Source organism: Colias eurytheme, chromosome 15 (assembly GCF_061535395.1).
Source record: "Colias eurytheme isolate Ceu_HAF_F1 chromosome 15, ilColEury1 Martin Lab GWU primary, whole genome shotgun sequence".
Lineage (NCBI taxonomy): Eukaryota > Metazoa > Arthropoda > Insecta > Lepidoptera > Pieridae > Colias > Colias eurytheme.
In genome coordinates this window covers 3046460-3073999 of record NC_142994.1, presented here as the reverse complement: position 1 = coordinate 3073999, position 27540 = coordinate 3046460, and the positions used below count along the sequence as shown (strand labels likewise).

General features: G+C 31.0%; 2 protein-coding genes across 5 annotated transcripts in view; both read left to right on the top strand.

The window, feature by feature from the left end:
- Nucleotides 1-27540, top strand: part of LOC149902172 (CD151 antigen-like) — a 148866-nt gene that overhangs the window by 112327 nt on the left and 8999 nt on the right. For 2 of the 3 annotated variants that reach the window (XM_090110545.1, XM_090110546.1), the window contains one exon: nucleotides 9007-9051. The exons of the other annotated variant lie outside the window; for it this stretch is intronic. The gene's annotated coding sequence lies outside the window, so the exon portion shown is untranslated. The remainder of the gene's footprint in view (nucleotides 1-9006; nucleotides 9052-27540) is intronic. 3 annotated transcript variants of the gene reach the window in all.
- The window catches only part of SH3PX1 (sorting nexin 33-like protein SH3PX1), a 143799-nt gene that overhangs the window by 112293 nt on the left and 3966 nt on the right, over nucleotides 1-27540 (top strand). For both annotated transcript variants that reach the window (XM_090110543.1, XM_090110544.1), the window contains one exon: nucleotides 9007-9051. The gene's annotated coding sequence lies outside the window, so the exon portion shown is untranslated. The remainder of the gene's footprint in view (nucleotides 1-9006; nucleotides 9052-27540) is intronic.

Sequence of the window (27540 nt, the reverse complement as noted above, 5' to 3'; positions counted from 1 at the left end):
CAAGTAACCTATTGACATAATTAATGAAGGCAAATATTCTGAAAACACAAGTTTCGGTATAAAATTATCCCAAATTATAATAATTCTATAGCCTTTATAGGTTTGTTTTGAGTATCTGTAATTAGTATTAGATATCTTAATTATCTAAGCTACAATAACTTACAATACCAACAAAGAATGTGGATCCTACCATATAATTAATTAAAAATTTTCAAACCCTACAAATAAAAAACAAAATCGTAATTCTGCTAAAATCCATCCATCAAACATTTGAAAAGTTAATTGACTATAAATTCAGTAAAATTTTTGTTCTATTAAAATGCAAATGTTCCAAACGAATCACATTTAGAATCGAACTCTTTTAGGTTCACTTACAGGCACCGCTATTCAGATTACTTCGAGTGCGAATTGAATCAAATCTCATTCAATAGAAGAGTTATATTTCAATCCTTTCAGTTTTATCCATAGCGTGGAAACACGCGAAAATGGTTCACTGTAAATGAACAATTTCTAGAAATAGTTTCGGGAAAATATTCGAATTGATTGCGATACTTTCAAATTGATCGTATTTAGTTAATAGAGGAGAAACATTGCAATTATATTGTTAAAATTCACTTTGGTTTATATCAATTGCAATCTGTTATGAATACTCCACATTTAATAATTCTTTCTACGAATATAACAGCTAACAAATCATAAATGATACCTACAAAGATCAAATATAAACAATTCAAGCTTCAGCTTACACATATCCAAACCAGCAAAAAATACCCAACAAAATTACAGCGTTTTCAATAAAACATCAGAATAAGCTGCGCGTTCAAGAATTTTTAAAATCACTTAAAAATGTTGAGATTACGGGCTTTATTCGGTGGTATTAAAAGTCGTGGAGTAAACCCTTGTTAGCTACATCCGCAGCGCTAATACAGCTTTGCATACTTTCGACAATCTCCGCTTAAACAGCTGACTCGCCGAACTCATAAAGCGAGGATTTGCTGACTTGCACAATATCGCGGCCATTGTCGGGCTACGTGTTACTTAATTTATATTGTTTGAGTGCCTTCTGTATACAATTTTTGACACGCTTTTCGTTAGAGTGGATTGATACACGGGTTTTACATTATAGTGAAATATACCTACCTTCCCATGTAGGTTTTTTCGTTAGGTAATAATAACTTTAGACTAATTTCCGTATTAAAATAAAATGTTCGATCATAACATGCACCTACATATAGTTGATCTACATATAAAACATAAACATATAATTTAAATAACATATAAATATAAGTTTCAGTAAAGCTCGCGTTTATTTAACTGTTGCTTCGATATTAATATTTCAATTCAGAAAAAGTATAAAAAGTTTAATATAAAAACAAAACAATTTACTGAATAAATATGTAAGATTAACCAATTAATTTAATTTTGGAGGGTCCTTTCTATCCCAGATGTCAACGGGACGTAGATTGGACTTGAGGGTTAAAATAATACAAAATAGCATTCCATATCCTTATTTATAAATTGTATTAGGTATATATTATAAGAAATATATATATACTTAAATATACCTATTTAAAACTGAGTACCTATAGCTAAAAGTATTTAATATACTTATCTGCGAATGATTTCGTTCATATTAAAATTATAATTACATACTATTCATGTTCAACCAAAGTTTATTTAAGGTTCTTGAATGTAATAAAACGCGTAATACCCTACAGAACCCACAAATATGTGGTATGTTTAGATTCATACATTACTAAAGAGCTATTAGCAAATATTAACGTACACGTGTAGAGGGTCTGTTCCAAAATTTGCGAAATCATAATTTAACTAACATTTCATGAATATGTGTGAATACTTGTCTGAACCACCAATAAATAATAACTTAACCTGTTTCATTCACATGTAAATTGAGGTACTCTTAATATGTTATTCAGGATTATACTTCAAGATAAGTAATACTCTAATCTAGAATTCACCTTGAAATTCATCTAATCTTTCTTATAAGGGCATATTATGCAGAATACCAAATGAAAACTTATATTTTTTATATTCTAAGGACACTTTATAGTACTAGATATTTTATTGTTTTGTTGTACGACGGTAAATGTTATTTATTTACTTACAGCTTTTTCATGCCTATCTGTAATTTATACTTTTTTTACCACTAGTTTTATTATAATTGTATTAAAATATTTTTGATGTACCTACTTCTAAATTACAACAATAATAATTTACTGATGGATTTTTTTTCTGAGATAAATGAAAATTGCCTCAACGCAATTACAATAAAAGATAATAAATGTGGCAGCGAAGCGAAATTCTATTTTCTAAGGACATTCTGTTTACTTTGAAGAAATTCTTTTAAATGTAATAAACTTCTAAGGACCACAATAATGTCAATCTATATGACTCTAAAAGGGGACGTGAAAGCCTTTAATAAATGATCACAGCTTAAAAGAGTTTCTGTGTAAGTACCAAATGCAATAAAATATTTACACACATGAAACGAAATATATTATATTGTATGTTTGATGTCTTTTATTGTTTATCTTTTGTATAAATTATTTTGACAAATTAAAACTGCAGTAAATTGCGTCTGTTGTAATCTGAATCTTCAATATTAAGAATATGTTAAAATTGCGGTGTTATTTATATTACACATATACATACAGGCTATATTTCTTGCCCATAAACAAACAAAATACGTTGAAAACAAAAAGCTAACGTAATAAAGAATATATCTACAAAGATATGGCCGTAAAGCCTAAAGCACGCGTAACTTCATTAAAATATGTTGAATATGGAAAAGTTTTTGCATGGATATGAAACTGTGCCTCATTTTAGCTGAAATTGTAATTCTCCTTTAAAATATTACTTTCGTGACTAAAAGCGTTTTCCTACTTAATATTTATTTATGCGAAAATTAAGGTATATTTCTTTATAAAAAAAGTAGGAAATCTAAACGAATAGTAATTAAAAAATCAATCCTATTCTTATTAATTTATAGTTTAATAGATAATGTTTTTTTTTAATTTACGATTAATATAATTTGCTTTCAAAAAATAAGTCGTAAGATCTACATCGATTCAAGTACCTCATATCTTCAAGTCTCATTTTATTCAATGCAGCATATTGATACAAAAGATGAGTCCCTAATAACAGAAAAGTTTCGCGTTAAATCTGGGTCAAAACTGTTTTTAATTCATAAATATTTTCTTTACTGACAGACAAGGGTGAGGGCGCGTCGGGACAAATTATTCTCTTAATAAGTCTTCCCGAACACTTAAAGCGGACCATTTATCAAAGTTAAGAAGTGAAAACATGAAAATCTTAATATTCCTTATTTCGTATAGAAGTTAATCAACAAATGAACAAGTTTTTTATAAAATTTCACCATAAAAGCAGCGATTAATAAAGCGAGTCTATAGTACATACATAAGGACATAGGGACAGAGAAAGCGACTTTGTTTTATAACATTTGTTTTGCGACTTTGTTTTAAGTGATAACAATATTCTGAAACTACGAAAACGACAATATCGAATAGAAAACTTCTTATTTTAAAGTTACGAAAAGGCTGGACTTTAATTAGTTTCCTTTGTGATGAAGAGACGAATCTATTCCTGTAAAAGTTTCACCATATTTTCTATGGAAGTACGCAAATCGTAAGCGAAAAGTTTTTGATTGTTTTATCGCATTGGGAGTATTTATTGCTTTTGGCTTTCAATAACCAGATGGTTTTGAGTTTTATTTACTCTTTAAAAAACAATTAACAAATGCTACGTATTCCATTATTCAATAGCTTTTGTGATTTATTTTTTAGCATGAAGTAGATGAATTCAAAGCCATTTCTTCCTGTTGAATATGAACATATTGAGGTGACATAATCAGTGATTCATTACTGTCAGCTTTTGTTTTTCGTAATGTATTAAAGGCAGATACCGTGATCATGTCACATTAATAAAATATACAGCAATAAGAGTTCCTACACACCTAAATGCCATGCCTTCACATAAGTATTTTATAATAAGGAAAAGATACTATGTTCGTCATTATTTTTTATCGTATATATTTTATTGTAGATATAGATGCTATATTATTGTATAGCTCTAAATAATGTCACTCGTCCTAAAGTGTACTAAATTACATTGCTTGTCAAATAAACAAGACAAGCGTATAGTTAGCGTGTATATTACACGAAAAGGAATTTGTAATATGTAACAGACATGCAGAAAAGTGCAGCTGACGCTACGTTATGAACTTCTTATTGTATGCCTTAAATCTTCGCAAGTTATTCTCAAGAAAGGAACATTTGCGATGAAGTTTGGTTATTGCCGCTCAAAACTTTAAACTGTAAAAATATTATGCTTTCAAAGATACCAATTTTCTTAGGCTATCAATCAAAAGTTTGGAACTAAAAGGGTTGTAATATTGACTCAAAACTTATAAATTTTTTCGTAAAAATATTTTGTTTCGCTAAAACTAGCCTTGAGAATGATCGTAAACTGAAACAGTCCTTCAGTAAATATTTAAGAATATAATTCTTGGTTAATTTTCATTATTTTTCATTCTTCAACATTTAGATATTGATTTATAAATAGGTAGATTTTAAACGTGCCTTCCGAAGCACTCAACTAAAATAACGCTAACAACTTAGTGGCCATCCATCAAAACGTTGACCGCGCCTTAAAGTGCTTAACCAGTTGATAGTTTATCGATCAGGAAAATGCAACTAACCATATGCAAGTAAATTGCTTAAAAAATCGAGAGGTTTCCGTCTTTTTTTTATGCTATAGGATAGCAAACGAGCAGACGCGTCTCCTGGTGTTAAGCGATACACGCCGCCCATAAGCATCCACTCCACTGGGAGAGGATGTGTTGCTGTCCTCAAAAAGGGAAGAGAGGGATATAACGGGAATTGATTTAATTTTTTTTCCGTCTTTCGTTCGAGAAATAGTCAATGAACATTATTTTTAGAAAATCTTCTTCTTAGCGTGATGGTATATAGCCTATTATAGCTTTTTTCGATAAATGGACTATCTAACACCGAAATAATTTTTCAAACCGGACCTTTAGTTCCTGAGATTAGCGCGTTCAAACAAACAAACTCTTTAGCTTTATAATATTTATTAGTATACATTTATTCAATAGCTTGTTACGTTGAAATAAAAATATATTCTATAGAACTGATATAAAATATTTTCGAGTACATTTCGACATTTGAGGGAATATGCACAATTCGTAATGGCTCATGACTGAAATACACTAACGAGCCCACTTTTCACAAAATGTTACTTCTGTGCCAAAAAATAGTCTGTGAATTTAAAACTAAAGTCAACATTTACCTTTGTTCGGTAAGTAATCAGCTAACATTTGCTGTGCAAGAATTTTAAGATTTGGGATTTCATCAAGATTCCTTTTTATAAAGAATTCAACCGCAAAATTTCTAACGAAATTAGTTCTTTCTTTAAATAATTGCATAAATTTTCTGATGAATATTAAAAAAGAAACTCGAGATAATGTGTATTTTATACGTGTTTTACAGCATATGAAATATATTTTATAATGTAATATTTATACGTCCTCTGTCTCGTTTCAAACTTAATTAGCGTTGTGAAAATACCGCCCTTGGTCTTTTGTGTTATTATTTATTATACCTCAATTTTAATTTTATATACCTCCCTATATTTTATTACGTGAAAATTAATTATTTACTTTATTATTACCTTGTTTAAAAATATTATATACTAGCTTTCCGCCCGCGGCTTCGCCCGCGATTTCAAAGAAAAGCCCGCCTAGTTCCCGTTCCCGTTCCCGTGGGATATCCGGAAATAAAATCTATCCTATATGTTAATCCAAGTTACCCTCTATATGTGTGCTAAATTTCGCTGTTTCAGTAGTATTTGCGTGAAAGAGTAACAAACACACATATACACATCCTCACAAACTTTCGCATTTATAATATTAGTAGGATCAATGACTGAATTAATTGTTGTTGCGTAAAGTTATTGAACGAAAGTTTAAACTATTTTTTATAATAAATATATGCTACATTATAAATGTGATTTTGTAATTAGCAATAGGATTTTCTATATATAAATGAATATACATACCGTAATGCAAGTCTCCTCATAGAATAATAATTGAAGCTCAGGCAAGTTGCATACTGCGGTTATATCCTACTTTACATCCTAAAGTTTGGCACCAACTTATCGGTGGCGTACCTACTAATGTAGGTATACAGAATAAGTTTTCGGTATAATTAAACAAGCGAATAAACAAACAAATAACAACAACTGCTAATAACAAAATTTGCAGTAATATAAAGTGGTAGGTACTGCATAAATTGGTTTTGTGTTTGAAGTTTTTAAGGGTTTTAGTGAGCATATTTTGATGCGATATTGAATTAAAGTTTTACGAGGTACTCTACGTCGGCAAACGCGATAGGTAATCCAATTTAAAAACGTTAATGTGTATGTGCAAATTGCAATATCCATGTTTCAAATCATAATTATCAGCCCATATTGAAAGCCACTGCAGGACACAGGTCATCTATGAACTTTTTGCCATAATCCACCTCACTTGTTTCGTTTGACGGCAGATGTAGAATGTCGTCTAGCTTTTTCGTCTAGGATATGCCGGTTTTCAATTCCAACTGCGTCAACCTTGAAAGTTCATATTGTGAATAAAAATAACAAATACTATATACTTACATTATTAACCCTATATAAAACCTCATATCTTATTATTGTAATAACGTTGAAATAGTCACTTAGGTTGGTTGTTGAGAAGCTTTGGCGTAGTTGCTACGAATGCTACAGTAACGCTACGTTTCCTAGCTAGCGTTTGTATACGACTTGCAATTTTTTCACAATTATAATATATCTTATATTATAATTTACTAATTATATACCCATGACTACTTTCACTTGGAATTTGATAAGATGATTTTATTTCTCGTAATTCTTTAATCCTATTTTTAACGAAAACGTAGGATTGCGCTTTATTATGGTGTAAATAACCATTACTAGAAAAAATAAAATTACAGTGAAATCTCAGATAGACTTCACCTTTAACATCTTCTCTCAATATTTTTCGTCGTTCATTGTTAAGAACAAAATTCTGATATATTAAAAATTCAACCGTATTCATACTTTTTCCAAAAAGTGTTTAAGCATTCTCGATTTAAGAGATTGTTTTCAAGTCGAGAACATTCGCACTCAATAGGTAATTCAATAAATAGTGGTTGCGAACTTTGCGAAAATTTTTAAAATAAATTTCAGCAACGCGATGAAAACTTTAAATTCGACAATCCGATTAGAAAAGCCTTTCAGTTTTATAAATAAATATCTTATTCAAATTCACATTTGACACAAAAATAAGGAACTTCGTTCCAACAAAGGGAAAAAGCTTGCAGGGAAACATAGACACGTCTTATAAATTTTGTTTTTTTTTTCCTTATATGAAGCAATTATGGTTTTATATGAGGAACATGCTCAGTAAAAATAAACTGCATTTACAAATAATGACGAAGAACTAAGGTATCGTAGACAAAGGAATACCGTCTATACTTTCTTAATAATTTTCCTTGTCTTTCGAAATCAAATAGGAAAAGAAAAATCGTTGCAGGGCAAGGAATAAAGAGAATCTATACGTAATGCAATGTTAAACTCAAATACAAAACTGAAGTTTTTTCTGAGAGAATTTGATTCTCATAAATTCCAGGAATTGATTAATTTCGATACTTCGCTCCAGGAATATTGGCAATGTTTGGTTTGTCTTGTTGCGGTATTTAATGTGGCGAGCCTTGCAGGATATTGCTGTTCTGTATTGGGGTAACTGAACTAACTGCATCACCTGGTTTGAAGCTGTATCATAGATACAGCAATTAGTTAGGTACAGAGTTGTTGCTTACCAACATCAATCTACATAGCAAAAGCTTTATATATATAAATCTCGTGTCAAAATGTTTGTCTTCAATGGACTCCTAAACCACTTAACCGATTATAATAAAATTCGCACACCATGTGCAGTTCGATCCAACTTGAGAGATAGGATAGTTTAAAGTTTAAACATGTAGGTACCACGGGCGAAGCCGGGGCGGACCACTAGTAGCTTAATATAGATGCAATGCAATTCTCTACTAAACATATTTTTTTTATTGGTAGTCTTTAATCAGAGAAAATTTAATTTATTTCAATTATGTAAGTAATCACTGCATTAAATAAAACAAAGTCACTTCTCGCTGTCTGTCTGTCCCTATGTCTGCTTAGATCATTAAATTTACGCAGCGGATTATGATGCGGATTGTATTAATAGATAGACTGATTTAACAGGAAAATTTTAGTGTATTAAGCTATTGCATAGCTTCTATCGCGGACCATGAGCGCGCTTTACCGCGGCAGTCCCCGAGTGCCACACGTCTTTTTATTTTTAAAGTTTTAGACAACCCGGGTAGAAAGCTGACATAAAATAAAATAATAATAAATTACAAAATACAATACATACTAAAGCTTAAAAAAGAATAATAAAGAAAATGTACTCTAAAAGTGTTGTGCCCGTTGCGAACGTGACCCATTTCAAAGCATGCACAACTCCCATGTGACGAAAACAATATTGTTGGACATTTCCTGGACGTTCCTTATTTTAAGACATGTTAACCGTCACTTTGATACAATTGCCACTTGTAACAACGGGCTACCCTCTGTAAACTTGCCATCCCTTGTTTGGGGGTTGTCAAAGCTATGTCGGATACTCCACTCAAATTATAAATTTATAAACGTATAGGTTAAGATATTATTATTTTATGGTGGTATTGGATCATTTAGGATGTTAGATTAATAAACTACACTACAATCACTTAACTAATTTCGTTTGTTAATAAATAACTAACTGTTCGGATGATAAATACCCAAGAAGTATGAAATGACCACAAATATTTAATTTGTACTAAAAATTTAAATGTTATATTTTATTATGTTCTAATGGATATCCTTTATTTACAGATTCCTTGCAAATATTCGAATCAGGCACCATTCATACACCTTTATGTAAGTTTATATCCATAATTTTAACGCATATTATATTTTAAGTATACTGTTCTTCTCTAGTCAAATTAATAAAACCGTACAAAATGTTTACATTTCAAAATAATAAAAACCTCAGCGCATTAAAAACATACGCTTTTAATTCTTTAATTGTATAGAATATGGCGCTCAGATTTGCATCAAAATTGCAGTATAAGCCAAATGTGTGGTGCATGCGAATAATAGTTAAAATAAAACACAATATTTATATTGTTGTATGAAAAAGAGGGTTCACCGTCCGCATGCAAGTTTCATGCTATAATCCTTACACTGTGAATATTTTAGCCCGTCTCGTCTACCTACGTTTTAACCTCGCTGGATGCTTTTTGTAATTTTGCACGTTGATTTAATGTAAGTACATACGTTTCAATGCTAATAGTATTGCAGAATAGAGTCCTGTGACAGCCTTTATGATATAGGATAGGGTATTTTGTCTCTCAGATTGATCTTCATTAGATTGTGACTTTTTTGGTTTATCTCCACTGAGAATCAAATCCAGGTACCCTCAGTTCGATATTCAGACATCAATATCACGTAATATCATGTAGGCTAGAAAAAGGGCCATTCTTGTAAATTATCTTATATTATCTTCTATATATGTATATTACACAAGTTATTTCATAAAATAATTATAAAAATTATCAACAAAAATAAAATACACACACGAATTAAACTAATCTTTATGTATTTGGAGGAATGTAGGTATGTAATGTGTAGTAATGCTTATACGTGTTTGACGAACAATTTCTGCGTTGAATCCAATTCCACTACTTCTCAACTTTAAAAAAATCGCACGCGAAACTAGAAAAACTGGTACATATTTTAATTGAATGTCCATCAAAAAGTGGAATCCATCAACTTGCTGCACCAACAATTATTTATGATGGATTGTAGTACATAAATAAATAAGGAAGGAAAACTATCGTCTATCATCGTGTTAAATACATTTCATGTCTTTTTTAATAATCCTATTTTTACAAAATAAATATCGATGCACTTCATTTAATATTTTGATACGTATAATGAAACAGATATACAGACGTTCATATTTTTTCATGACTCATCTCTTAGTGGACATAGTTCTAGAGAAATCTAGGTTTAGGTGTGTATTGAAAGAACCTTTCAAACGGACTTATATAAAAGTACATGTTAGGATTAATTACGTGTGTTGTTTCAAGCCCTAATAAAGGCGTAATTAATTCTTAGTGTTCTAACTGTAGCTATAAATCATCTTCAAACATAACGAATTACTTCTAACTGGGGTCCTATGTAATTAATATCCAAATAAGAGGAAAATATAAAAGGGATATAGGCTCAGATTTATTGCATACTAAATACGGATGGTTCGTTACGAAAACAAAAACCAAATTTATGCAATAGATATTTTACTCTCATAGATTCTTTCCTTTTTCTTTAATATTTAAATGCAAAATTACAATAAACATCCTATTTTATTTAAAGATGGCTGTGTCAGGGTATGAATTAATTTTACATACATTACTCAAAGTATGAACTCTATCCTATATTTTGTTTTTTATTATTAAACTAGCAGTCCGCCCCGGCTTCGCCCGTGGTACATGTTTACGTTTTCTCTTCAAAAGCGAACCATCCTCGTACTTCAAGCAATATATATAAGTTAACAAAATCGGTAAAGCCGTTCTCGAATTATGCGCATACCAACACAGTATTGCGATTCATTTTTATTTATTAAATAATTCCACTCAGTAAAATGAAACTACAAAATATAATTAAAATTCCCAAACAGTTACTCGTTGACTTGTCTTTATATTAACAAATCTTATAGTAGAGTTCAAACGATTAAAATAACAATTAAACGAAGCACAGTTTTATCTTGTGCTAAATAACACTCGTGAGAGCTTTTGGTGTCAAGAGAAATAAAAATAGTTCACACAATTTAGAACTATACTTACTTACTACTATGGTAACAATTTATGATACCGCTAATAATGTATGTTGTTAGACAATCTTGCTTCAAGGAATAATTAAACGTTAAATAGATAATAAACACAGTTAATAACTGTTGTACCTACTAGTAATAACAAACCTTTATAAAATATTAAATAATCCAAATACTGAACTTTAACATTGTAACAATGTGTCATTTACAAAAAAAGTGTGATTTACAAAACATTGCACGAATTTTGGTGTTTGTCATTGCTCACAATAAGAAATATCCCAATGTTTTACGAAAGCCATACACTGATTTACCTAGAAAAATAAAACCGCAAAAGTAGGCTAAGATCGGGCTCGTGTCGAAGTTTTCAAGGCCGTTTCGCTTTGTTTTACATCTATCGCCAAAAGCTATATCAAAACAAAGGAGAATGCGGGTCACTTAAAGAGGCGACATAGACCTTTTGTAGAACATTATACAGTATCTTTGTGCGTCTAGGACTATGATCTCGGAAAGTTCTTTCTGTTTCTACTTACAATGTATTCAGCGTCTGTAAACTATACTCTTTGTTGTTTGCCTTTTTCAGTACCGTACGTAACAATAATTATAATATGACTTCCTTGCTATTCAAATACACAAATAATTGTGGGAATACCTACAAATTACTGTTTGAATAGAGTATAAAAATCATATTTAAATGAATTCCTTCTCTTCACCGAATTCATAAGGATTACCGTCAATGGCTTTCTAATTATTTTCGATACCCCCGTTACGTACACGTTACCCATCTTTATCCGCATTGTTAAACACCATAAAATTAAACACTGCTCTTTTGTAATAAAACCCCTTCATTGATCCCAAATCAAAAGGGTATCAAAATCAGAAACAAAGTTTTCTTCGAACCGAATGAAAGGATTCCGTTACATTCTCAGTTCAAATTGTCAAACTTTATCAATAAGGTTTTAAAATAATTATTGCTAAGATTAATTTTGTCTAAAGTACACGAAGATTGTTAAGAACAATGGGTTATATCTATAAAATAAAGGTTCATCCTTTTATCCTAAATGTTTCCTTTTTAAATACACAATTATCAACGGTATTGTTATCTTCATAAACTTTTATAAATTTGCAGTTAGATTTTATGAAATAGAAAATCAATGATAGTCACTAATCAGTTTGTAATTTAGTTGGTAACAAAATCAAACGTTTATCTCGAGAAAAAAAGAGCGCCAAAAGTGGTTTATCGCAGATAAAACCAAAACTAAAAGTAATTACACAAAATGCTCTGACAAATATCTTGCAAATGTTTTAATATAATTGTTTATGAAAAAAAAATCATAATAAGTATTACCATGTCAAGTAGAAAACGTAAAAGTGTGAAAATTAGAGCTAACTTGGTGATTTTTTTTTATCGAGTAAATTTTAATATTTTATGTTTTTGATTAAACAGAATCGTTGAACATATCATCTAGTTTGATATATATTTTATTTTTTAGATTTGGTTTTGCATATTACACGTATCATCTAATAGAAGATTGGTTACTTTGCTTTATGCGCCCCCTTAAAGGAAACAAAGAGCTGTAATTACCTACTGCAGCAAATCGCTTCATGCAACTCGCCTTACTATAACGTAAATAATTTCTAGTTTCAGATATTTCAAGTGGCTTACAATATTCTATTTCCACCAAGTGGACCAACCATTACCGTTTGGCGTATCCATAATCGAATTTAGAAATTGAATTCAGTTGAAAAATAATTTGGAAAATCCAAAAGTGCACGCCTCATAATTTTTTTAAATAATTATTTATTAATTATTATTTTTGTTTATTTATTGTATTATGTATTATCTTACAAGTGCAATGTATGATACATAAAGACATTTTAAGTTTGAAAAATCAGATGTTTTGCGCGAAGTGACAGTAGTACCCACCTCAACGCTTCGCTTATGAGGCGTGCAATACGCAGAATATAAAGAAGTAGCTACAAAATAAAATTCTAAAACCTTGTCGTTATTTAACGAATATAAATTTATCAATACACCTTTTATTATAGATTACGGTTTTTTGGGACCTATTAAAGACGAACAATAAGCACACGAAATATTTCAATGTAAATTTAATTAATTACCAACAAATTAACAACCGCGTTGAGACACGACCTATTTTCTCGACTCAGGCAGGAGATATTACATGTCACATACTCGTATCTTAATAAGACTGTGTAATCTAACAAGATCAGTGAGTTCGAGCTGAAAAAAGCAAATGATTCTACCAAAACATTCGTAACCCTAACACGTTTCTAAAAGATGTTTTCAAGTTTCGTCTAAATACTCCCATCATTGCCGATGATTAGGGACGACGTACTACCGTACTTACCCAAACATAGTTTACGGCCCCATTAACTTCTGCCTCCTAAATCGTATTATATAAATTATAGCCTGAATAGTGGTCGAACCACTGGGCGTTAGTAATCAAATGTACCATTGTTCTGAACACGCTTGATCCGAATCCCTTTTAGTGAACATAGTGTGGGAGGTACATTGCATTGCAAATAGGGGATTATTTAAATTGCTACAGCACTCTACTCTGAAATCATGAAGTCCTATAAGCACTAAAAATGTTTGTGTTTACTTTTAAAAGTGGATTTTCAGTAAGCGGATGTTTTAATATAAATTGCTTTGATGTTTCTTTGGGGTTGGTATATTAGTATTGAACTGTTGCACTGTAACACAGAGACTAGTAACACTTTCATACTTTTAAAAAAAGATAAAAATAATTATAAATATTTATTTATTCCAGAAAGCAATGTGTTAAATTACCTAATGTTACATTCATATCATGCGTCTTTTTAAAAAATATAGAACGCGTAGATTTCGTGATTATAATTCAACCAAAAACATAAAGTACCAACATAATATTATATAAGTAATACGTAAATATTAATTCGAAACTAACTTATACGCATATTTTATGTTTGCAAATACACGTCAACGTAATTATGCAGATACTGCTTGAACAAAATTCGTTTCATGTTTCGCTTTGCAAACCATATTAACAAATGATGTCTGCTCAGTTATGAGACACATTTGAGCAGCATTTTCCGGAAAATTCCTTCAACGAAAGGGCTTGCCATCTCCCATAAAAGCTGCTTTGTGAACAAGTCGCTTTGAAATCCCAACTAACAAAACTCTCACATCACTTTCACAAATTCAGATATAAGTATATATTATCTTACCAGCTTTCCGCCCCCGGCTTCAAATTCTTTGTCTAAAACTAAACAATTAACTTACCTCAAGAACCACTCTATTTAAAAAAATTACGTGTTGTTTAAAGATATAAACATACACAGGGACAGATAGAAAGACTTTGTTTTATACCGTGTTAAATGAAGGATTAACAATTCTTTTATTTTATAATTAATGAACTAAGTAAAAATTTTCAAGTGAATTAACTCGAAAAGATTTGTAAATAATAAATACCATAATTCTTGCTTCTTCAGATTACGGTCGACTCAAACTTAATTACCTTAGCGAGAGAAAGAATTACCCTAATTATTAATTAACCACCAAGTAGGTAGGTACTTACATAAATAGCATAATTTATTGCTTTCGGGATATTTTATATAAATATATTATTGCAAATAAATATAATTAGAATTATAATATAGACTTTAACAGGGTCATCTCTGCTCAGCCTTCATAGACCAATTTTTTTATTAATTATTCTGACATTGGTCATAAGCTAAAAAGCTTATATGTAGTAGAATAGTCCTTTTAATAATTTATTAATATTTATTGAATATGGATATCATGTAGATAACTAAATAAGTAGGTACATTCAAATTTATTTTGTAGGAAGTGTCAAGAAAAAGTGACTTATTGCTACACATTCACGGAGAAAGTGAACAATACAATAATATTAACATACGAACAATTGGTACAATAGATTTCCTAGCCCAAAAGTGTTGTAACAAATGGCTGGTTATTTTCCGAGCGGTTTCAATTGCGATCTCAATAAATATTGGTTCGGAGTCGGTGCAGGTGTTACACTGCCCCCTGGTGGGAGATTTGAGAAATTCCTCTTCGCTTTGTTTGCTCGCCAATTGGAAAATAAATTGTGTATGCGCGTGTTTTGCTAAATCATAAAGGTATTACAGTTCAATATTACTGAATTTACTTTTGAGGAATTCGTTGAAAACATGCTTTATATTTTATACGAACAATTCTAATGTGGTAAACTTTCTAACTTTGCATGTGTGTAGGGATAATCTTTGTAAGTACTTATGTGGTAGGTACTGAGCTCATCAAGAAAATTCGTTGAGTATTAGAACACTAATACTACTTCAATTGAAAAATAGCCTATGTCATTTCCCAATTTAAAAGTGACACAGGCTAGTGTAAATTAATATATCTGTATGAAACTATATTCATATTCATATGTATGGCAATATAAATACTATAAAAATACTTTCTTTTACAAACTAAAATCTGCAACCAAACATATCTTAAACCCTATTTACTTAATCTAAAAGCTACATTCAAGAATAGTTCGAATGTATTATGTAATATTGAAATATGGAATGTAAGTAATATTATTCCGCCTTTCCCATGATTATAATTCAGTTCAAATATCCTCGGATCAGTAAATTCCAAAAAATATTATGATTTGTTCAATTGATATTCATGAACGAACGGACCGTAAAAAGTAATATCGAATTATCCCTAAAATGACAATTTTCATCTCATATTCGTTGAAAAGTATTCATTTCATACAAATATAAATGGAGAGAGGCTGGGGGATATATTGAAATATTCATTGTTACTTTGTAAGGAACAACTTGATAAGGGTAGTCTACTAGCTGATAGTACAGGCATCGCTGATATGAGCCTGGTTAACTAAACTGAATACGCTTTGAATATATTATTTAAGTTGATGTTACCTTACAGAATCTTTTACAACTTTGCTTTTAAATCATTTTTTATATTTTTCTCACATCATTAATTAATTATCTATAGTATAATTTTATTAATACTTAAAAAAAATCAGGTAGTCATTTCTTAACGTCGTGTATTTAACAAATTGTAATATTTTGATTGATTTAATTTACTTACACAAAAAAGTCGGATGTTGAAGGCTATTAGTATAGACAAGTGACTTTCATTAAACTTTAATTAAGACAGCTTATTGCACGCCTCATAAGCGAAGCGTTGAGGTGGGTACTACTGTCACTTCGCGCAAAACATCTGATTTTTCAAACTTAAAATGTCTTTATGTATCATACATTGCACTTGTAAGATAATACATACACACACATATTAAGAAAAACACTATTTTTAACGTTCATGATATTTTTGATGTCATTTTTGTTATTTAAACTAGTTAAAAAACAGTTTAAAAAAGTTCTGTCTTGGACGTCCGTGTGTCTGTATGTGCGGATCCTTTTTCTTGTTAACACGATAGCAACCGAAATACTTTACTAATCGAGTCTTTTTTTTTCTCTTACGCTTGAGTATGCTCAGGAATAGAACCCTTTCATTTTTCAGGGTCTGATTCGATGTGGTTTAATTGTTATTAAATAAACAAAAATAATAATTAATAAATATTTATTAAAAAAAAATTATGAGGCGTGCACTTTTGGATTTTCCAAATTATTTCATTTAATGAATAATTATTATTCATTATTAGCAATCAGTTATATTAATTATAATTTATATTCGAACATATTCGACGAATATGACCAATATCTATACTCCAATCAAGTTCTAATAACAGCATAATATACCGAGAAACTGCAATCATATACACGGATTTTGTTAGAAGCTATGAAGCAAACTATTCCCTTCAACATACGAGTGTACCAAGTGGAATTCAATTTCGAGCTAAGGCTCACAGCATCGAATGCCACCGCATTACGAGCTACTGACGAGAATGTCTACTTACAGATACAAAAGGCTTTTACAGTGGTACCGGAATGTTCTAGCACGTTCTAGGCTCTTGCAAATGTCTGAGATTGTTTATAAAAAACTTACAATACTTGTTATTAAAGTATGTTGACTGTAAAGCGCAGTGTTTTTATCTTTATTTTCATAATGTTGATGAAAAAGTATTATTTTTCAAGACAATATTAAAATTTTAATTACCTATCACATAAGCGACCTATTTATAGTATTACTTACCAATTTTACTATCGATCAAATTGTCATTTGCTTCAGAAAGAATTATCCCTTTAAATGCGAAATTATTTAAATAACTACTAGGTACCTACTTATTAAAAGTAGCAGTATTAAATCGCTAGAATATGAATCATATTGAAAAACTGCTCCATTTAATTGCATACAACAGACCTGTTTCCAATATCCAAGTAAAATATCTCAATATATGAAGCGTTATGTAAGGCACTCGAGTTTAATGGAGCAGAGTGTACGCCGTGCACGCTGCATCACAATGTCTATGCGTTTGTCACAAAGCTTTGCTTCGAGAGACACTCGATTTCCTTACATGGAAGCCGCAGTGTTGAATAAAATGGCTCGTAGATTAATAGGACATTGTTGGGGATATAGGGATATAGGTACTACACTATTATTGCGGCTTTGTTAGACCAAAATTTAATAAGTAAAAAGCAGCCAATAATGTAGTTCTGTGAATGAAATGATAGTAATAAAAAGTGCAGTTCTATTCTATCAACGAAAATCTAATTAACTTATAAAGTATCTGTTTCAGATTTCAATATTCATAATATTGTGTTGGTTGCCCAAAAAAAAACAAGCTCCTTTTTCGCAAAATATTTTCAGTAGCAAAATTGATAAGTCCCAATTAAGATAACAAGTTTAAAATCATGAGAATGTTTGAATATCTACGCGTACTTGTTAAAAGTTTGCATTGTTCTATATTTTCACTTTCAGCGTTAATATTTCACAACTGTAGCTTCCGCCCATACAATAGCCCGCATTGTAAAGCATCGTTTATTATTCATCCACTAAATTTTCAGTACGATTATACATTTCAACAGTTGTTCCGCGAATTTTTTTACTGTACAGAAGAATATTTCACTGAGAATAGCAGACGAAGATTTTGTTCTAATGACATTTAAATTTTAATAAGTTTGCACATTGCGGTATTATTTGCAGTTTTAAAAATGTTAACCATAACATTTATTTCGTATTTAGAAAAAACATTTCTTCAATATAGAAACCCAGTAATAATTTTGCTTTACGTACATATTTAGATTTACATATGTATTTCAAATGAGATGCGACATATTAGGTACTATTCTATGTTAGATAAACTTCAGTCTTCCATAATACCAATAAATTCCCTTCCCAAACTGTGCCATCAACGCTTATAGCAGGAAGGCTTACTGGAGCCTAAAACAATCCTTGCGTAGGCAAAGGATTAATGTGTGGACTCCGGACAAATAGACAAAATGGATAGAGCAGTATTTTATACTGGCAATTCTGAATATCAAGTTGAATTTGGAATAACGAATAGAGCAAAAGCATTGTGTAACTAAAAAGTTTGCGAAGAGAAAAGGTTAGATTCAAAGTTGTCTTTATTTAGGTTTAGGGTTTAACGTTAACTAGTAACATAAAAAATATTGTAGGTTTGTGGCAGACATATTGTACGAGTAATTTTTATAACCGTTACAATGTTCAGAATTAATGATCGATAGCCAAACATTGTTCGGATATTTTACACAATATTTCTTGAATATTTCCCTCGGCATTTCTATGTACTAATTTGTCATTGTCACCGAAAATCGTTCGAGAATAGAATGGAACAATGAATACGCCATTTTGAGTTTTGGGCACGCAATTAAACAACTGCTCACATTGTTGATCAAATATATTGAAAACATTGTTTGCCGAGCTTGGAAGATTTTGTATAAAATATAATGTCTACACAAATTAAGCACCTGGGTACATTGAAACATTGTTGGTAAGCAATAAGGTTTTGTTCCTATTTACTTTTTCTGTAGTTCTTTTTTTTTTTGTAAAAATAACGAAAAATAAATTATCTATAATAATCTGTAATAATAATATTATACCTATATTTTCGTGTGATTGGGAAATACCAACCATAAACTGGTAAAAAGATACATTAAATAGAAATTCAAAAATGTGTTGAAAGATTTTGCAGTAGTAGCGATTTTGTAGCTTTCTAACGCCTTGAGCATTCAGCTGTTTTCACCTTACATTTTTATCAGATCGTCCACCCCACCCGCTCGAGATAAGAGGAAATCCTTAACACTAGAAAATACAAAAATATATTTATATCTTTCACTTACAAAGATTATGGTGATTTTCCTAAGTGGATTGCTGTTGTGCTCAAAATATGTTTTAAGAAATAATTTACCTTAAGTTAATTTTGTTAAAGATGAAGTGTAGGTACATTAAAATAAGGATTATCTATTGAATAAAAAATATTTAAGTGTTTCGGTTGCTATTTTGGGACTATAAAATAACCTATTGTTTCATCTTAAAATACATTGCCATTAAAATTATGGAATTAAAGAAATTTCCAGTTTAAGTAAACAATGGTAAAAAGGCAGATACCTAGGTACTACTTTCGTAAAATTTTGTAAATTACACGTATATTCATATTCCTTACGCAAATTTTATTTTACATTCAAACTTTTATCGTATTTGCTCAGTAAATTTCGTAATTTGTCTTTGCTTTGGTTTCCGGCTATGAAGATTAAATCTTGGCCCTCGAGATAATTAAATTAAACATGAAAAAAAATCTGAAATATAAAGAGAAATGGCTGTTATAATAACTAAACGCTCAATTTTTATACCTACTTGTATTACATTACAGTACCTACTATAGTCTTTTATTTAGTGTAGGTACTTACTTATATTTTGAAAGTAGCTTTTCTGATTAATTAATTATCAAGAAGCACTTAAGTTTTCCGATTTTTAAACATAAAATAAAAAAGCTTCAAATCAGTGACGTAATTTCACTAACCATAAACAAGGAAACGTATCTTTCTAAAATAGTAATATAATCTGTGTAGGTACCCCGGAAATGGGAGAAAGGAAAATCCTTCACATCTCACCGAAAAGCACGTTTGTAGAGATAATAGTTTAGTTGTTTACAAAAAACACGGAACGAGGAAAACAGTAATATTCAGGCTAATAATTTATCAAATCATACGTAGACAGACCTATCAATTTTGATCCTTTTAATGCTTTCATGAAAACTAGTTGACTCCATAAAGTATCTAGGTACCTACTTCCTATTCTAATATTGTGCGACAAGAAAATAAAATTGGGTCTCTACTCTCTATATTTCAGTCATAACAATTTTGGACATAAAATAAGACAATTTAATTAGGTTAAGTAAACATAAGCTACCGTAGATAGTTAAAATAAACAAGAGTTGAAAATTTCGTGGATATCAAAATAAATAGCTCGACTACCGACTCCATTTGATAATTGGGTACCCAGGCTATTCTCTCTAGATAATTACGACGATTTAATCACATTTACAATTTAACATGTTTACAAGAAAACTATATAAGTACTTCGCTAATTATTTACTTAATTAATTTTGGAAAGATAATTCGTCTTAACTCGCCAAAAATCCGCCTGAGTTGTTAAGTAATTTCTTCCAGTTATTTTTTGCAATATAATAGATAATTCAACGCTACGTGCACATAAATAATAAAAATAAAAATGTGCTCTTATCGAGGGAACCAATGTGTCATCGTCATTGTTCGGAATATGAGCGTAAAACAATAGGGGTAATTGAGATCGCTGCCTACGACTCAGCGAAACTTGTGTACTGCCTGCGCAATATATCACCCATTGCTGACAGTGTGAAAAGACCAAGTGCATAATATTTATTATATTAAAAAAAACATTGTCTCTCTTGCCAGCTCTTTGAATTAACGACGAGCGTCCTTTCGCCTGACGGACATGGATAATAATTAATTAATTGCTATTGCTAATTATTAAAAGATGAACTAGAGATCACCATTTCCTAAACTTATAACTTTGATTCCTCCAATTTGTCTTAAAATTTGAAGACAAACTAAAACGATGTTGTTAACAGATCCGATATCATCAAAGACTGTCCCAAGTCCCAACTCATAACAAAGTTAAACTGCACTTAAGACGGACTCAAATCACCGTCTTACTTCGACCATAACTATACAGGGATTTGAAATAAAAAAGCTATACAAGATCCACTTACCTATATATTGAACAGGACGAATAAAGCAGCAAAAGCGCTTATATAATTCTTATATTGCAAAATTATAATTACAGAGCTACGCAGTGAGTTAGACGAATAAAAAGAATACCAATTTTATTCATGTCGGATATTTTATTTACATACATTTTACTTGTCCTTATCTTTCATTGTTCCTAATTAAATAAACTGACAGTACTAATTTCAAGGGGACTTCTTACAATCTTTTTTCGAGCAATTTGACAGTATATTTTTTTTATAATATAGCGTTATTGAATGTTCTTCCCAGAAATCTCAAGTAAGTATTTATTAACCTGAACACGCCTCAACATATTAGGTATAAACAGAAAGAAATAGCCTTACAAAAATCAAAAAATCTCAATCAATAAACGGAAGTCATTATAACTTGTGAATAAAACGGGAATTAAAATACCAGATATTAAATAGATATCTCGACTGGCTTCGAATTAGTAATTAAAAAGACTAATGAGAATGAACTCAGTCTGTGGAATGATAAAAATTAATCCGGACGGAATATTAAAATGGGAATTAAAACGCCGAGGGTTGAATTATTTTGTACGCGATCGGCTAATAAGAGAGAAAATATTTTTCTCACACAATTTTATTAAGTACCTAGGTATCCTTTAAAATGTTTGAGTCATAGAAATTATGAGTATAATAATTATTATAAAAAGTGCAGGTGAATTATGTAACTTTTAATAAGTATCTATACCTACTAACAATGTAAAGCTAAAGAATTTGTGTTTGTATGAACGACTAACGAGAATGACTATTGGACAGACCAAAAAAAACTATCACCGTCGGATGTGTTCGTGATCTCTCAATCCCTGAAAGGCTATACAGTGAAACTTGGTTAAGTGGGACCTGGATAAGTGAGAAACCTCCATAACTGGAACTCATGCTGAGGTCCCAACACTTTGGCACTGAATTACCTCTGTTAGTGGGACGAGGTAAACCTCTATATCTGGGATTTGTTCTTTCGATTTATCATAGCTACCTCTATAACTGAGACAGCGAGTAAATTTTATATGCATAAACCTCTGTAACTGAGATAACATTGTTTATTTACTCATTCTTATTCTACCCACAAATTCCACACGTAATTCCAAGTACGTAAGTACAAATTTTGAGCTTCAATTACCTTCAGTTTTAGTTTCGCTTTACTATCATACAGATGTTTATTTGAAAAATGTCAAAACGAAAGCTACAATAGTTATCACCCCTCTGTAAATGAGACAGATATTTATTTATACCTGTATATCTGAGACACTGGGTAAGTGGAATACCTCTATAAGTGAAACGACATTGCAGGTCCCTTGATGTCTCACTTAACGGTTGCACTGTATATGTCGTGGCCATATCGTAGATTTGCTCATTTCATGATATGATCGATCATTTCGTGAAATGGTCGCATTTCATGAAATGCTCGAATGTCTATTGGCCACATCATGATGTGGTTTGGGCAGATCAATGATAAGAAATCGTTTCTCGATATGGCCAACTAAACGCGCGGTTTTTTCATGAAATGATCAAAATTATTTGATCATATCGTAAAATAGTTACATTAATTATTGGTAGAGGCGCTGCAAGCGCTGTGTTTATGTGATACTAGCTGTTGCCCGCGACTTCGTCCGCGATTACGTCGTTTTAGGTCATTCGTCGTTTAAAAAAAATACGTGACACTTTATTTTTGAATGTTCTTAATTGTCTCTTATAAAATTTAACTACATTAAAATTGAACACTCTGAAAATCTTAAAATCGGAGAAAATTGAAAATCTGAGGAAAACATGAAGGAATGTGATTTAAATTCTACATTACTTAGCATTTCAAATAATAATCTAAATTAAATGTAGATTAACAGTTTGAGCGCACCGTTATAGAATATGTACCTAAGTATTAAATTACGTTAGTTTACATAGTAACAAAACAAAAACACGATGACTTTCTTTCGCGCTCGGTACCACAAACTAAGCATGTTAATGGTACGTGGCCCGCGTCACTTGACCCCCCGCGAGTTCCCCTGCTTTGCTATGCGAAAATACATTCGTCGCCCTGCTGTAGGAAAAATTGTAATACTGTGGCCTGGGCGTTATACACGCCCAGGGAGTTCCTGAGTGCCGATAGACGTCCGTCTATCGGCATTTATAACAATCTTATATTAATATCACCATCTTGAGGAAAAGCTTCTAATGTCGATTTAAAACTGCATACATACGAATTAACCTGATGAAACATGTTCTAAAATTGTGAAATGAGTTCAGTTTTAAATTCGAGAAATATTGATAATTCTTGTATTCGACTATTCGTTGTAGTCGAATACAAAATATATTTAAAGAAACTTAGGTTGGCCTTCAGGCAAAAGGGATCCTATCAAATGGTAAACTTGACCTTGTATCTTAAAAGTAAGCATGAAAGGACCTTCTGATAATTGTTGAGCACCAAAGGATCATTTGAAACGCACTACTATAAGAGCGAATATTGTCTAAGAACTGTTTAGATTGCACGTCATGTTCCTCTAAAAGTAGTGATTTCAAAGGTTCCGGTGTATCTTCAAACGAAAGCCGACTCCTTACTCCACTTTAAAGCATTACAAAAATAACATACTACGTTAATATCGCCTATACAGAAGATGATCTGTAATCAATTGTGAGGTTATAAGAAAACCCACTTTTATATTTGTCGGACCCCACCACCGAATTCGAAGATTGATCTTCTATGTTTACCTCTAAGTCATTAAGACTATGCGAAATCTGTCTGCAGTAAGAGGGGCCTCTCGCTATTCGTCCGTTTCCAGAGACCGAATAGTTTCAATTCTTAATCTTTCATTAAACAAACTTAATAATCGTTTTTGTCTCAATTAATTGTAATATTCGCGTCCCTACTCTAGTCATTGCTTATGCTCATGTTCATCTTCAAGAGATCGAATAATATTATGGTGCACCCTATCATTTGTCAAACGGTCTTCATATTGAGTAAAAGTTTCAGATTCTCGAGATAAAATGTGACGGCCGTGATCAGCTGTGAGACGTTATACCCTCTCAGTGAAGGTTTCGGTCTCACGGGATAGTACATGCCGTTCGCGGTCAGCTGTGAGCCGCAATTCTCGTTGTGAAGCGGTTTCAGGTTCTCGGCATAACACGTGTTGTTTTCGGCCTAGAGTATACCTCTAACGATTCTTGAGAACTCTTATTTCTCATTTTCTTAGCTTTGCTCGAATTTCGAGATAAAGATTTTTTAGGTGGCACTGATGCATGAAAATAAAAATTGAGTTAAAACGGACTGAGAGTGTTATAGACAAATATAATCAGAAAGCTTCGAACTCCTAAGCTATCGGAAGTTACACGTGTTATTGTGAGTCAACCATAAAAGATAGACATTTATGATGTCGGGAGATATTTTTTATATAATAAGGAGAACATTTCTTTCATACATGATTTCTGTGTAGCTTTAACCATTAAGGTTGCACACGCGACGAAAGCTTAAAAATGGAGTTACTGCTCTGCTCAGGAATATGAAAAATAATTGTACCAAGTTTCGTTTAAATCCGTCGAGTAGTTTTTGTTTCTATACCGGTTATACGGACAAAAATTTTACTGTTTGCTTCTTTGGCATCAGTGTCGATCCCTAATCACCCCGTGATAGTTATTTAGGAAATATATTTCATGTACAGATTTAATATACCTAAGTATACATAATATATTTAGATTCCAATTTCCATGTAACGTTAAATTCGACTATACAATAACTAACAGACAACGCAGGTTACTCTCGTTTCCGTAAGTTGAGGCGGCTACATATTCGGTCCTCATAACATCACTTTTAGTGAACGAAACGACAGCGCGGTTTAATTCGATGCCAACACCATCAGAAAAAAGGAAATATTTTTAATTGTGAAAAAATATTATGATTTACACTATTTTAATATAAAATATATGGCTGTGAGTGTGTAAAAATAAATCCAGCTAGTTTCACATCACACTTATGTTTATAATTAGCTATACGACATGAAAATATACATATTAATTACCAAGCAATAATCATACAGGTAAATACTGAACAAAAGTACCTATTAACAGTCAAAGTTTATTTTTACTAACATTTAACAACACCCATGTAAATGATGAAGAAATGATAATTATCAACGAACTAACCTTTTCTATAATACTTAACACAGCACATTTTTTAAATTATCTTGATCAACTCTGCTCAAAAATTTGAGGGTTTTGTTGGAACTGTAATGTGTCAAAACTATGATATATCATCTAAACTACGATACAACTTGCATGCGGAAATGCTCATTACAATCAGTGAATTTAAAGAATAACTAACAACAACTATTCAATTTTATTGAGCTGATGAATATCTTTTGCCTGGAAGAGATCACCGCCGCCTAATAAATATACTGTGTTTTCTTATAAAATCGTAACATAATTTCTTTTATCTACTAAATTTTAATAAATAAGTTCTTTTTGTTATTTTTATCTAAAAATGATCTTGAGCTTATATTAGGCAAAAGTATACATTAACTTTTTATAATTTCAGGACCGCACCTTAAATGGGGTGCTCGGAAAATATGCCTACGGATTATTAATAGAGAAATGATACCTACACAACAAAGTTATGTTGGTTCCATTTTATTTATAAAATATAATGAAAATGGGCAAATATAAAACATATTATGTAAAATGATTAAAAATAAATAAATGAAGCAACTACGATTCAAAGAAAACATCTTTTTCAGTGTGAAAATGCTCTAAGCAATCCTGGATGATGAGTAGGTATAATATCATGTACTCTCATCCCAGTACGGTCGGTACCTCGATAGCCATAACGATAAATATTATAATCAGATAACAGCAAAGTCAGAATAAAAATCAAAACGTAGTAGTTTGATATGTGGTTGGCTGCCCCTCCTCTCCTTCCTGAAAAATATCCTCCAAAATTACCCGAGATACTTCCAATGATTGAACCATACGTTGGACATTAACTTCAGTCAAAAATTGACGAAACGGATGATTACTAATTTCCACTTAATCCTTGCTGCCACTATCTTCATCATCAAATCATCAATTTCCAAGTGGTGTTGTAAAATTGTCAGCAGAAATAGTCTTCCAAAGGCGATATAATTTTATGAACATTGAATCTGTAAATAAAAAATCAAACGTTAATAATTGTAAATCAATAAAAAAAGCTACTTACAAATAAAATTTTATCAACAAACTACTGTTCCCAACGCACCTCAAAATCTTGTAAAAGTCAAAAACAATTCATCATTTTATTATTTCATTCTAAAAGTGTAATATAAAACCATTATAAAACCAATAAAAAACATGAATTGCTATCATTATAAAAATAAATACCTATAAAAGTAACAACTTACCTTTTGTGGGAACGCATGGTGAAAATTCACAAAACACGAAGATTGAATTTGATATTTTTGGTTTTATGACATTTATTTTAATTTTATTTATTTATTTATTTATTTATTCAAATGCTTTATAAATATAAATTTATAAATAATAAATTTATAAAGAATAGAAACATTCGATCACGAAATTATGTGGGTTCGAGTCCCGCCTCGTGATCGAATTTTTTCTATTCTTTATAAATTTATAAAACACGAAGATTAAAAATGTAACCAATGAACACAATCAATATTAGATTAATTGTAATGGTGTCTAGTTTGACTTAAAATAATAAACATCTACCCTCACTTTTAAAAATGTAGTATATTCACACGAAATATAAGCGCACCTTATAGGGAAGGGAAGATATGGGTTAAAGAGTTAAATAAATAACATGATTATATTTAAATTATTAATTTTCAACAGTTGTTCAGTAGTGATAACATGTAAATTGATTTGATTTTTACGAAATCTCATAGATGGCGCTGTTTCAAATTTGTCTTTATACTACTAAATTCATTAAACTGTTTCTCTGCCCAAATTACGTAAATGACATAGTTTTTATTTTGTAAAGCTAGATAATAGCATGGCTTACTCGAAACCAACATTTAAACATGAGTCTTTAGATTGTACGCTGTCGTAGTACACGGAATATGTAAGAAAAATATAGGTTCACAGCTCCTCCCGCGAAGGTGATATCATGATAATATGTTTAAACTATCCTCACCCGACCTCTTAGGAATATTCATGCAAAATTTGAAGTAAATCTATGCAGTACTTTCTGAGATTAGCCCGGAAATACATACAGACAAACAGACAAACAGACAAACCGACAAACAGACAAAAATTCTAAAAACTATATTTTTGGCTTCTATATCGATTATAGATCATGGATCAAGTATTCTTTTAAAAAAATATTCAATG